Source organism: Pygocentrus nattereri, chromosome 11 (genome assembly GCF_015220715.1).
Source record: "Pygocentrus nattereri isolate fPygNat1 chromosome 11, fPygNat1.pri, whole genome shotgun sequence".
Classification (NCBI taxonomy): domain Eukaryota; kingdom Metazoa; phylum Chordata; class Actinopteri; order Characiformes; family Serrasalmidae; genus Pygocentrus; species Pygocentrus nattereri.
This window is the reverse complement of record NC_051221.1, coordinates 22,966,356-22,978,269: the sequence shown is the minus strand read 5'-3', so window position 1 is coordinate 22,978,269 and position 11,914 is coordinate 22,966,356. Positions and strand designations below refer to the sequence as shown.

The 11,914-nt window shown below is 40.4% G+C and overlaps 1 pseudogene; it reads left to right on the top strand.

The window, feature by feature from the left end:
* Positions 1–1,481: 1,481 nt before the first annotated feature.
* LOC119264425 lies at positions 1,482–4,637 on the top strand (annotated as a pseudogene).
* Positions 4,638–11,914: the final 7,277 nt, after the last annotated feature.

Genomic DNA, 11,914 nt, shown 5'->3' with positions numbered 1-11,914 from the left:
CTCTTTGACGCTGAGTCAGTTATAGAGGCTCGTATTTAACATGAATGTTCTTCTTTTGTCCAAACACACTGGTCAGACACTGTAAAGTCTATTTAAAGTTGTACTCTTTCAGTGTGTGTTATATGTAGTTCAGTGCAGTCCTCTTCTACTGAAGCAAAATAACTTTATGATGCAATATGTGTGTGCCGAGGGATCTTGAAAGAAGATGTTGAGGCATTTATGCCACTGACACAATGTAATTTCTTGGCCTTTAATTTTTATTTATTTATTTATTTTTTTGGCTCAACTTAAACATACAGTACTATTACAGTACTATTATCACTTACAGCTTTCAACTTTTCATCACTTACAGCTTTTAACTTTTCAACACTTACAGCTTTTAACTTTTCAACACTTACAGCTTTCAACTTTTCATCACTTACAGCTTTTAACTTTTCAACACTTACAGCTTTCAACTTTTCATCACTTACAGCTTTTAACTTTTCAACACTTACAGCTTTCAACTTTTCAACACTTACAGCTTTTAACTTTTCAACACTTACAGCTTTCAACTTTTCATCACTTACAGCTTTTAACTTTTCAACACTTACAGCTTTCAACTTTTCATCACTTACAGCTTTTAACTTTTCATCATTTACAGCTTTTAACTTTTCAACACTTACAGCTTTTAACTTTTCAACACTTACAGCTTTTAACTTTTCATCATTTACAGCTTTCAACTTTTCATCACTTACAGCTTTTAACTTTTCATCATTTACAGCTTTCAACTTTTCATCACTTACAGCTTTTAACTTTTCAACACTTACAGCTTTTAACTTTTCATCACTTACAGCTTTCAACTTTTCATCACTTACAGCTTTTAACTTTTCAACACTTACAGCTTTTAACTTTTCAACACTTACAGCTTTCAACTTTTCATCACTTACAGCTTTTAACTTTTCATCACTTACAGCTTTTAACTTTTCATCACTTACAGCTTTCAACTTTTCATCACTTACAGCTTTTAACTTTTCAACACTTACAGCTTTCAACTTTTCAACACTTACAGCTTTTAACTTTTCATCACTTACAGCTTTCAACTTTTCAACACTTACAGCTTTCAACTTTTCAACACTTACAGCTTTCAACTTTTCATCACTTACAGCTTTCAACTTTTCAACACTTACAGCTTTTAACTTTTCAACATGTAGCAGTATGCTTTCAGTTGCACTTGTGTGCCCCTTTTTGTTGGCCGGTCCTTGTGTTAATTGGTGAGCCAATCAGGGCTCTCTATGGGACTATAAAAGAGTCTGCGTACGGCCATGGGGGGGCGCTGTGTGAATGACTGGTGCCACTGCTCATTTCCCTCCCGTTGGCTTCTGTCCTCATGACTTCCGGGTTGTGAACTTGTGTGTTCGGTTGCCTGTGGCTGCAAGTGGCATCGGGCCAATAGACTGCGGGTATGGTGTCATTTTATCTAGTACAAGATGACCTGTATCGTGATGGGAGTGGAGTACTCGGCAAGTCTGTTTTTGTTACTGCTTAGGATTGGTGTTGGTTTTGTCAGCTCACTATTGCCCGAAGCGGGTGCTTATTGATATCTGCGTTTGCCGTGTTAGCGGAGTGTTAGCATGGTCTGAAGCATCTGAATTAGCCTTTGCTCTCCTGTGCCTGGCTCTGGATAAACAGTAGGCATTTTTTTAGTATTATCTCTCTAGTTATTGTGGTTTTATAAAGATTATAACTCTTAACTTTTCTCCCATTGCAGGATGGACAATTGGTGTGGGTGAAACCAAATAGACAATTACTTTGGAGGCGGGTCCAGTTAGCTAGTCCTTATAATCAGCTGTAGTCCTGTAGCGGTTAGCACTCTCTGCTTGATTTTCCTGCTGACATTCACCTTGGCTAAGTATCTTCTCTTTTATCCTTTCTAGTACTTCTATTTTTTTTTATTTTATTTTTTTTTTTTGTCTTTTTATCCTCTCCAGTATCCTCTCCAGTATCCTCTCCAGTATCCTCTCCAGTATCCTCTCCAGTATCCTCTCCAGTATCCTCTCCAGTATCCTCTCCAGTATCCTCTCTTATCTTCTTTGGTTAAATACTCATGCCATCAACTAATTTAAATGTTTTAACTGCATCATGCACTTTTCAATCCCTGTCCATGTTTCTCAGTCATACACGACGGAAACATTACTGGAGAAAGCGTGAAACCAGCAATCTCACCTACCCTCCACTTGTGACACATGGTCCAATAGTGGTGGCTGGTGGACTCTGGAATTGCCAGTCTGCAGTACAGAAGGTTGATTACATCACAAGCCTTGCTTCTTCTCAGTCTCTTGACTTTCTGGCTTTGACAGAGACCTGGATCACTCCAGAGAACTCTGCTACCCCTGCTGCTCTCTCTTCAGCTTTCTTTTTCACATTCTGCCCGCCGGATTGGAAGAGGTGGAGGCACGGGTCTGCTTCTGTCTAAACACTGGCGCTTCACACCACTTTCTTTTCCACAGCTTATCTCTACTTTTGAATTTCATGCTGTCACTGTGTACTTTCCAAGCAAATTTCACATTCTTGTTGTTTATCGCCCCCCTTCTGCACTAGGTCACTTTATTGAGGAGCTGGACACTCTCCTGAGCCTCTTTCCAGTTGGTGAGACTCCACTCATCCTACTTGGTGACTTCAATTTGCCGTTAGACAAGTTAGTCATCCTGCCTCCTTCCTTTGCTGTCTTCCTTCGACCTGACCCTCAACCAGTCACCTCCCACACATAGAGCTGGCAATGTCCTTGACTTGGTCTTCACCAGACCCACGTCTGCAAAGGACATTGTGGTAACTCCACTAACCTGTTCGGATCACTACTTTCTCTCATTCTCCCTCTCTCTCCCTTCTCTCCCAACTTTCCCTACTTCATCACACACCACCACAACACGTCGCAACCTGCATTCCATCTCTCCCTCAAACCTCGCCTCTTGCATCACCTCAACTCTGCCATCCCCTGACTCCTTCTCTTCCCTCTCAGTGGAATCGGCCACAGATACACTTTTGTCTTCCATATTATCTTCTTTTGATCATCTATGTCCTGTCTCTTCCAGACCGTTAAGATCATCTCCACCTGCTCCCTGGCTGACTGAGGCTCTACATAACAACCGACGGGCTCTCAGACTGGCTGAGAAACGATGGAAGAAGTCAAGACTCACTGCTGACCTTCTTTCCTATCAAACTCTTCTGTCCAAGTTTTCTAAAGAGGTGACTGCTGCTAAGCCTTCTTTCTACAGAAAGAAGCTTGAGGCATCTGCAGCAGATCCACGTAAACTTTTTAGCATCTTTTCTTCCCTCCTTAACCCTCCCCCTCCTCCTTCTCCTTCTCCCATCTCTCTTACTGCTAATGACTTTGCTTCTTTCTTTAAAGAAAAGGTGAATAAGATCTGTGACCCCTTTTCTCTGACTCCAACCACTGTATGCCACCACTCACTCTCTCCTAAAACTCTTACCTGCTTTTCTTACTTCAAATGAGGAAGTACATAAACTACTAACATCTTGTAACCCTACCACCTGTCCTCTGGATCCCATCTACACTGCTCCGGTCTATCTCTCATGAACTTCTTCCCTTCATTTCCTCCATCATCAACAGCTCCCTGTCATCTGGAATGGTTCCATCTTCTTTCAAGGCAGCTAGGGTGGTCCCCATCCTAAAGAAGCCGAATCTCGATGGCACCGACATCAACAATTACCGACCGGTATCTCTCCTTTCCTTCCTTTCTAAAATTCTCGAACATGCTGTTTACAACCAACTATCTGTCTTTCTCTCTGAAAACCAGCTACAGGACCCCAACCAATCCGGGTTCAAACCAGCCCACTCTACTGAAACTGTACTCATCACAGTTTCAGAGAAACTCCATGCAGCAAGGTCAGCTGGACTGTCATCAGTTCTGATTCTTCTCGACCTCTCTGCAGCCTTTGACAATGTCAATCACAAGATTCTTCTGTCTATCCTTTCTGGCCTTGGCATTTCAGGAACAGCATGGAAGTGGTTTGAGTCCTACCTTGAGGGGCGCTCCTGCCAGGTAACATGGAGGGGCTCAACATCCACTCCATGCAACCTCTCCACTGGTGTTCAAGGTTCAGTTCTGGGTCCTCTCCTATTTTCTCTCTATACCCGCTCACTCGGACATGTTATTTCTTCTCATGGCTTTTCATATCACTGCTATGCTGATGACACACAACTCATCCTTTCTTTTCCTCCTAATGACACACAGGTCTTGACTCGGATCGCAGCATGTCTGGCAGACGTTGCATCGTGGATGACAACCCACCACCTCAAGCTGAACCCAAGCAAGACGGAGATGCTTTACATCCCGGGATCTTCTGGTATTCGGTGTGATCTCTCAATTCCCTTTGAGAACACCCTGATTACTCCATCTAGAGAAGCTCGTAGTCTTGGGGTAGTTGTAGATGACCAACTCTTTCACGGCTCATGTTGCTAACCTGACTCGGTCATGCAGATTTCTCCTTTACAACATCCGGAGAATTCGACCTTTTCTCTCTAGAGAGGCCACACAGGTACTCGTTCAGTCTTTAGTCATTTCTAGACTAGATTACTGTAACTCCCTTCTGGCTAGTCTTCCAATGCGTACCATCAGGCCCCTGCAACTGATCCAGAATGCTGCAGCTTGACTTGTCTTCAACCTTCCTAAATTCAGCCATGTCACTCCACTGCTGCATTCCCTTCACTGGCTTCCTGTAGCAGCTCGCATCAGATATAAAACCCTGATGTTGACCTACAAAGCCAAAAATGGTCCAGCTCCTTCCTACTTGAGATCAATGGTGAAAGCTAGATCCGTACCCAGAGACCTTCGTGCTTCAAGTACGGCTCGACTTGACCCACCATCTTGCAGATCACAAGGAAAACATGCCTCCAGACTGTTCTCTGTCCTGGCACCAAGGTGGTGGAATGCTGTTCCCCTAAGTGTCCGAACAGCAGAATCACTTGCTGTCTTTAAACGACGTCCGAAGACCCATCTCTTTACATTACACTTATCTAATCACTAACACTGTCTATTAAAGATCTTCACCTCTTTTATTGTTCACTGTATTTTATTACAAACTTTTTTCAGCAGGTTTAGTGTTGTGTAGACTCTGAGTTGTAGGTATTTTTCTACTTGTTGTATTTGTTTAGGTCTCAATGCATAGATAACTTCAGGTAGCAATTTAGAGCAAAGCTCTTTAAAATTGTCGACCTTTATTAACATGAGATATTCTGAAGTAATGACAAGCACTTTTGTAAGTCGCTCTGGATAAGAGTGTCTGCTAAATGCCGTAAATGTAAATGTTGGCTTCTGCTGTTTTGTTTCTGCCCTTGGAAAGCTTGCAAAGGTACATCTCCATGCTTGCTGCCTTGTTTCTTCCTCTATCGCTGCTTGCTTGGCGTTGGTGCTACGGCCGGTGCTCTCTCTGTTCTGAGCCTGTCCTGCTTTCTGCAGGGATTGCACACCAAGCTTGTTCAACTCATTGGTTCTTCCTGAGTTTATTATATTTTTGTTTATTTTATTTTCTTCCTTTAAAAAGGGCTTTACTGTGTCTTCTTATTTATTTCTTTTTATATTTCTTTTGGGGTTTATTGACTTGTTTTCCTTTGTTTTTGGTTGTTTTGATTTAAAGTAAATTTGTTGTATAATGTCTTTTCTTAGTACATTTTAGGTTGCAGGATTTTTTTTTTTTTTTTTTTTTAAATATATACATTGTCCATATTCTGGTTTGGCTGAGTGCTTATGGCAGGGGGGGATTAAGTGCTGGGGTTGTATTCACCGATGTGTGGTGTGAAGCTTTAGTGTTTGCTTACCATTTGCCTATTGCTTCTTTAGTGTGTGTGTGTGTGTGTGTGTGTGTGTGTGTGTGTGTGTGTGTGTGTGTGTGTGTGTGTGTGTGTGTGTGTGTGTGTGTGTGTGTGTGTGTGTGTGTGTGTGTGTGTGTGTGTGTGTGTGTGTGTGTGTGTGTGTGTGTGTGTGTGTGTGTGTGTGTGCCTGTGGAGCACATGTGTGTGATCAGTCTTATCCCTCTGTGAGCGGTGAGTTTATCTCTCTGTTGGTAAGTGCTTAGCCTACAGAAAAACGTACATCTTTTGGTCTTTTTTTTTTTTTTTTTTTTTTGTTTTGAGTTGGTTAGTCCTGGGTGGTAACCTCTGTGAATAGCCTGCTTTGTTTTAGTGTTCCTTTTTATGCTTAATAAACAATTATTTGTATTAGAGACACGTCTCTGTCTGTTAGTATAACGAACCTGTGGGCCTATTGAGTATCTATGGGAGTGAGTTCCTGGGGTGGCGTGGTCAACTTCATTCGGTTGGTTTCAATTACTGACCACCCACGCCGCCACGCCACAATCACTTACAGCTTTCAACTTTTCATCACTTACAGCTTTCAGGAGAAAATCAAGCTCCACTTTTGCTTCAGAGCTGAAAATCAAGAAGCTGTTTCTGAGAAAAGGAAACAGACAAAAAAGAAGAAAATTAGCAAATCAAACAAAGAAGCTGCTGGTTTTCTCAAAACTATGAACTAAGCCGCTTGTCTTATAGGTACCTAGGTGTGCACCTTAACTATAAACTGGAAAGGTCAGACAACACTGCTGCACTTTACAGGAAAAGACAGTTCAGACTCTACCTGCTCAGGAGATTGAGGTCATTTGGAGTGCAGGGGCCACTCCTGAGGACCTTTTTTGACACAGTGGTGGCATCAGCCATCTTCTATGGAGTGGTCTGCTGGGGCGGCAGCATCTCCACTGCAGACAGGAAGAAACTGGACAAACTGATCAGGAGGGCCGGCTCGGTCCTGGGAACTCCTCTAGACCCAGTGCAGGCAGTGGGAGAAAGGAGGATGCTAAATAAGCTAGCATCCATGCTGGAGAACGACTCCCACCCCATGCATGAGACTCTGGCAGCACTGGGCAGTTCCTTCAGTGACCGGCTCCTTCACCCCAAGTGTGTGAAGGAGCGCTATCACAGGTCCTTCCTTCCTGCTGCTGTGAGACTCTTCAACCAGCACTGCTCCCAGTAGACCATACAAACATACAATATACACTTATATTCAGAATGCAAATATTTTTCATTGTACAACATGTTCATAAGTGCAATACAGATTTTATGCAACTCGTTTTTTTATTCTTATTTTGTTGTAAATAGTCTAGAGTTTAGTAATAGAGTTTCTGTTACTGAGTGCCTTACTTATATTACTCTGCTGCTGTAATACTGTGAATTTCTCTGCTGTGGGACTAATAAAGGATTATCTTATCTTATCTTATCTTGTCTTATCTTCTCCCTCAGGCTGGAGCCTATCCCAGCTGTTATCGGGCAGAAGGCAGGATACACCCCAGACAGGGGCAGTTTACCACTTTTTCCTCAAAATATTATTTTTGTTTCTCAAAATATTACAACTTTATTTTCAAAGTCTGCTATTTGTATTTTTTATTAACATTGGCCCTAAAATGTCATACTTTGTCATACTTTTTCAGACAGGTTTCTCAAAGTGGTTCTTCTGTTGCATTGCAACATTGCTAAATAGTTCATAGAATGACTGAATTGATCTAAGTTGATCTATGCTCCATTATTGCAAATTAGTGTTGCTAGTTTGGAGAACTTTTACCAACATTTGTTAAAATAACTCTTACTAAGTCTGGAATTTACAGCATATTCATAGACATTAGAAAATAAATCATCATGAATATTGCAAGCTTACACAATTGATCTGCTCCACAGATTCAGCCTGATACTTATAGAAACATTTGTACATATATGCATGTTCTCATTGCTGAATCAATGAGAAAGTACATTATATGTTACTGCCAGTACTTATACCCACCACACACAACTCACATCATACACACTCAGTACGCAGTATCAGGTAATACAACAGCATCAATTGCAATAGTAGACATTTTGTTATTGTTTCTTTTTAAAATTCTATACAGCTTCTTTTTCCAATATCAGTACCAACAGATCCTCCCTTATGTTTTGTCAGAACATGCTGGAACAGCTAGAGAATGACAGATGAAGCTGCTATCTCTTAGCTTAGTTCTAGACTGAATGCTTTGAGGAAAGTGAAATGAAACTTCATAAGTTTCAGGGTGATGATTCCAGGCTATTCATTCTAGTAGATATCTTTAATTGAATTAATCCTTAGAAAACAAGAGTTATTACTTTTATTAAGCTATGTTATTAAAGTAGTCACGTACAACTTTGAGTCTGCACTTCCAACTTTTGCTTTTGTGTCAACGTCAAGCAATGACAAAAATGTGCTAAAGTGTGTCAAGAGTCATGATAAAAGACCTCAGACACAAATGTGTTAAGAAATGGTCCACACTCTTGACAGAATTTGTCTGTTGTCTTTCTTTGCCACGTGTATGAAGTATGGGTGAGAAACATTATTCTTAACTACAGAGTCAAATATACTACACTGGTTACACCTTTTGAAGCTTTAAACAGTAGAACAGTTCCTACAGTTATAATGGTTAAGTTGGTGTAGATACCACAGGAAGACCTCTGTTTATATGTAATACATTATATGCTATCCTATCCAAACCATTTTCAAAATAGTAACTTCACTTGAGAAGGCAAATCATTCTTTACTGTTGAGGAAATTTAATACAATAAAATCATATAAGTAATTTTAGACCTGACATGAAACGTTCACACAAAGTAAGATGGGCTGTTCATATATAGATCAACCATATATGTAGGTCAACCACTGGCCTTGATTCCTCTGTTCAGACTATTCAGTCAAGTGCAACTGAAACTGTACATTGAAGTATGGCATTCATTGTGTACAATAAAATCCACTGTGTGCGCATGGGATTCTGTGTAGGACTGCACGTGTGAACATAAGACAGTGTGTGCAGGTGAGTGCAGCAGAGTGAAGTCAAGGTTGATTTAGCACCAGTGGCTGTGGAGACAGTAGCCCTGCACCTTACTCTGAAAAGGCCAGCCCCTCCACATCATCTATCACTGCTGTCATCTTCCAGCCAAACTGCTTCTCTCTCTGATATCTATGTGCCCCTACCAGCTCTCTCTCTCTCTCTCTCTCTGTCCTGCTCATACACACATATACACATAAAAAAACACATGCACACACGAATCCACATCTTCTCTCACTCCATCTCTCAATCTCATGATGGATGATTCAGCCATTTTCAATTTTTATTTTTCAAAAACTAGCCCATGGACAGTGAGGTGGAGCCTGGAGAGAACCAGTCTCAAGTCTTGTTCTATGAAGAGAGAAAGAGCTGTACAGTCTAGCATGGGACATCCCGCTGTGGATGCTGTCTGTGTTGCCCATAGCACGCACCCCCCCTCCCCCCACAGAACGCATACATAAAAGCAAAAAGGACATCAGGAAAAGGCAAAAAAATAAATAAAACTAAATAGACAGTATTTCTTAAGCCTTGTCCTGTACACTAAGATAGGAAATAACCTCCTATAAGATAGTATTAATCAATACATGGTATAGCAGGGCCAACATTTAAAATCAAGAGTTCATTAAACAAGAGAACACCAACAGTGCTGTGAAAAATTATTCGTCCCCACTGGATTTCTGCTTTTCTATTTTTGCTAATTTGTCACATTGAAATCTTTCAGATCATCCAACTAATTTTTATATAAGATAAAGACAACACAGGTGAACACAAAATGCAGCTTTTAAATGATCAATTAACTTATTGAAGATAACATTTTTTCAAAATCAGTTTCACCCATGTGAAAACCTAAAACCTAAAACCTGGTTGAGCCATCTTTGGCAGTAACAACTGCAATCAAACATTTATGATTACTTGCAATGAGGCTTTTACATCACTGTGGAGGAATTTTGCAGAATTATTTTTATTTTTCTATTTTGTGCCAGGGTCCTCTCTGTGTGGAGTTTGCATGTTCTCCCTGTGTCTGAGTGGGTTTCCTCCAGCTGCTCTGGTTTCCTCCCACCCAAAGACATGCAGCCAGGCTAATTCAAGTCAGGACTTTGACTTGGCCACTCCAAAACTTTAATTTTGTTCCTTTTGAGCCATTCAGAGGTGCACTTACTTGTGTACTTTGGATCATTGTCCTGCTGCATAATCCAACTGTGCTTGAGCTTTAGGTCACAAATTGCTGGACAGGATTTTCTGGTAGAGAGCACAATTAATGGTTCCATCAATTATGACAAGTTGTCCAGTTCCTGCAGAAGCAAAACATCCCCAGACCATCACACTACCACCACCATGTTTGACTGTTGGTATGATGTTCTTATGGTAGAATGTAGGGTTAGCCAGATGTAACAGGACCCATATCTTCCAAAAAGTTCCATCTTTGACTCATCAGTCCACAGAATGTTATGCTAAAAGTCTTGGGATAAACTAGATGTGTAAGCAAATGTGAGATGAGCCTTTTTGCTCTTTTTGGTGGATGCCATTTCTGCCCAGTGTCTTTCTTATTGTTGAATCATGTACATTGACCTTACCTGAGGCTAGTGAAGCCTGCAGTTCTTTAGATGTTTGTGTGGGTTCATTTTGTCCTCCTGGATGAGTCATTGATGCATTGGTGACATTTTGGTATGTCTGGGAAGGTTCACCACTGTCTCAGGTTTTCTCCATTTATAGAGTATGGCTCTCACTGTGGTTTGCTAGAGTCACAGAGCCTTAGCGATGGCTTTGTAACCTTCCCACGCTGGTAGATTTGAATGACTTTGCATCGCATCTGTATTTGAATCTCTTCAGTACATGGAATCATGTGCTGTTTTTGAGACCTTCTAGCCTGCTTCACATTGCCAGACAGGTTCTATTGAAGTGTTGTTGTGATTTAACAAGTCTAACAGTAATCATGTATGGGCGTGACAAGTGAAACTGAACCCAACAGTCAACGGTATTTGGTTAACTGGTTGGGTTAGTAGCAATGGGGCAGTTACTTTTTCACATAGGGCCAGCTAGGGCTGAGCAGCATTTTTCCTTTTTCCTAAATGAAATCATTATTTAAAAATAGCACTTTGTGTTTACTTGGGTTATCTTTGGATAGAATACAAGAAAATATAATATGTGCACTCTTTAGTGGTTTAAAAGTTGGTAGCAGGTGAAACATTGAACCTTTTTAGTAGATGTGTAAATTCAATTAGGACTGTTTTAAAAATCATGATATATAGTAGATAGCACATACAGTTGTAGCAGCAGTCTGCCTAAATGTAATTTAAATATCCCAAAGACTTTATTTCTCCACAGAGACTGTAAAAGTTTAATTCACTTTTATTGCTTTTTAAAGAAATAATTATTACTGCAAAGTCACTTGTGTTTGCATTTAGTTATATAGGCTTCTGACAGAGATTAGCTGTCTAGAAAATCTCAATTTGAATGAAGGTAATAAGACAGTCAGATTTGTTGATATTCTCCTTCAAATGAAACTCTTTTATAGCCTCAAAGTTACATGAGCCCTGCCTATTAATTTGGGAGCACATTAATTGCTTTTTAATCTATCTTGCAAATATTCAATTTAGTGTCTCTGTATTTGAGCATGACAGAAACTAATTGTTTTTTGTTCTTTTTAAGACCCATATGTTCCACACACTTCACCTGTCTGCGCTAGCAGACAGACTAAGATGGCATAGCTCCGTGTACTGACAAGATTATGTACTAGAATGGAAAAATCAACGTTCAGTACAGATACAAATGCACAACGGATTGTGAATCATTATTGAATTACACCCTCCGCATAAATGACACAGAAGAATGCCGAACACTCATCAAGTTTCACAAAATGCACATGAAATCCATGCGTTGTAATGTCTTTTGCAATCTCCTGAGTAATGATAATTATTTTGGATAACAAGTTAAAATGCAAAAGTAAATGTGTTGCAAAATGTCATGAGTGCAGTGTTATTATACTGGATAAAATGATGGTAAGTACCAAGACAATATAAGTAAATTATACTGAAATTTC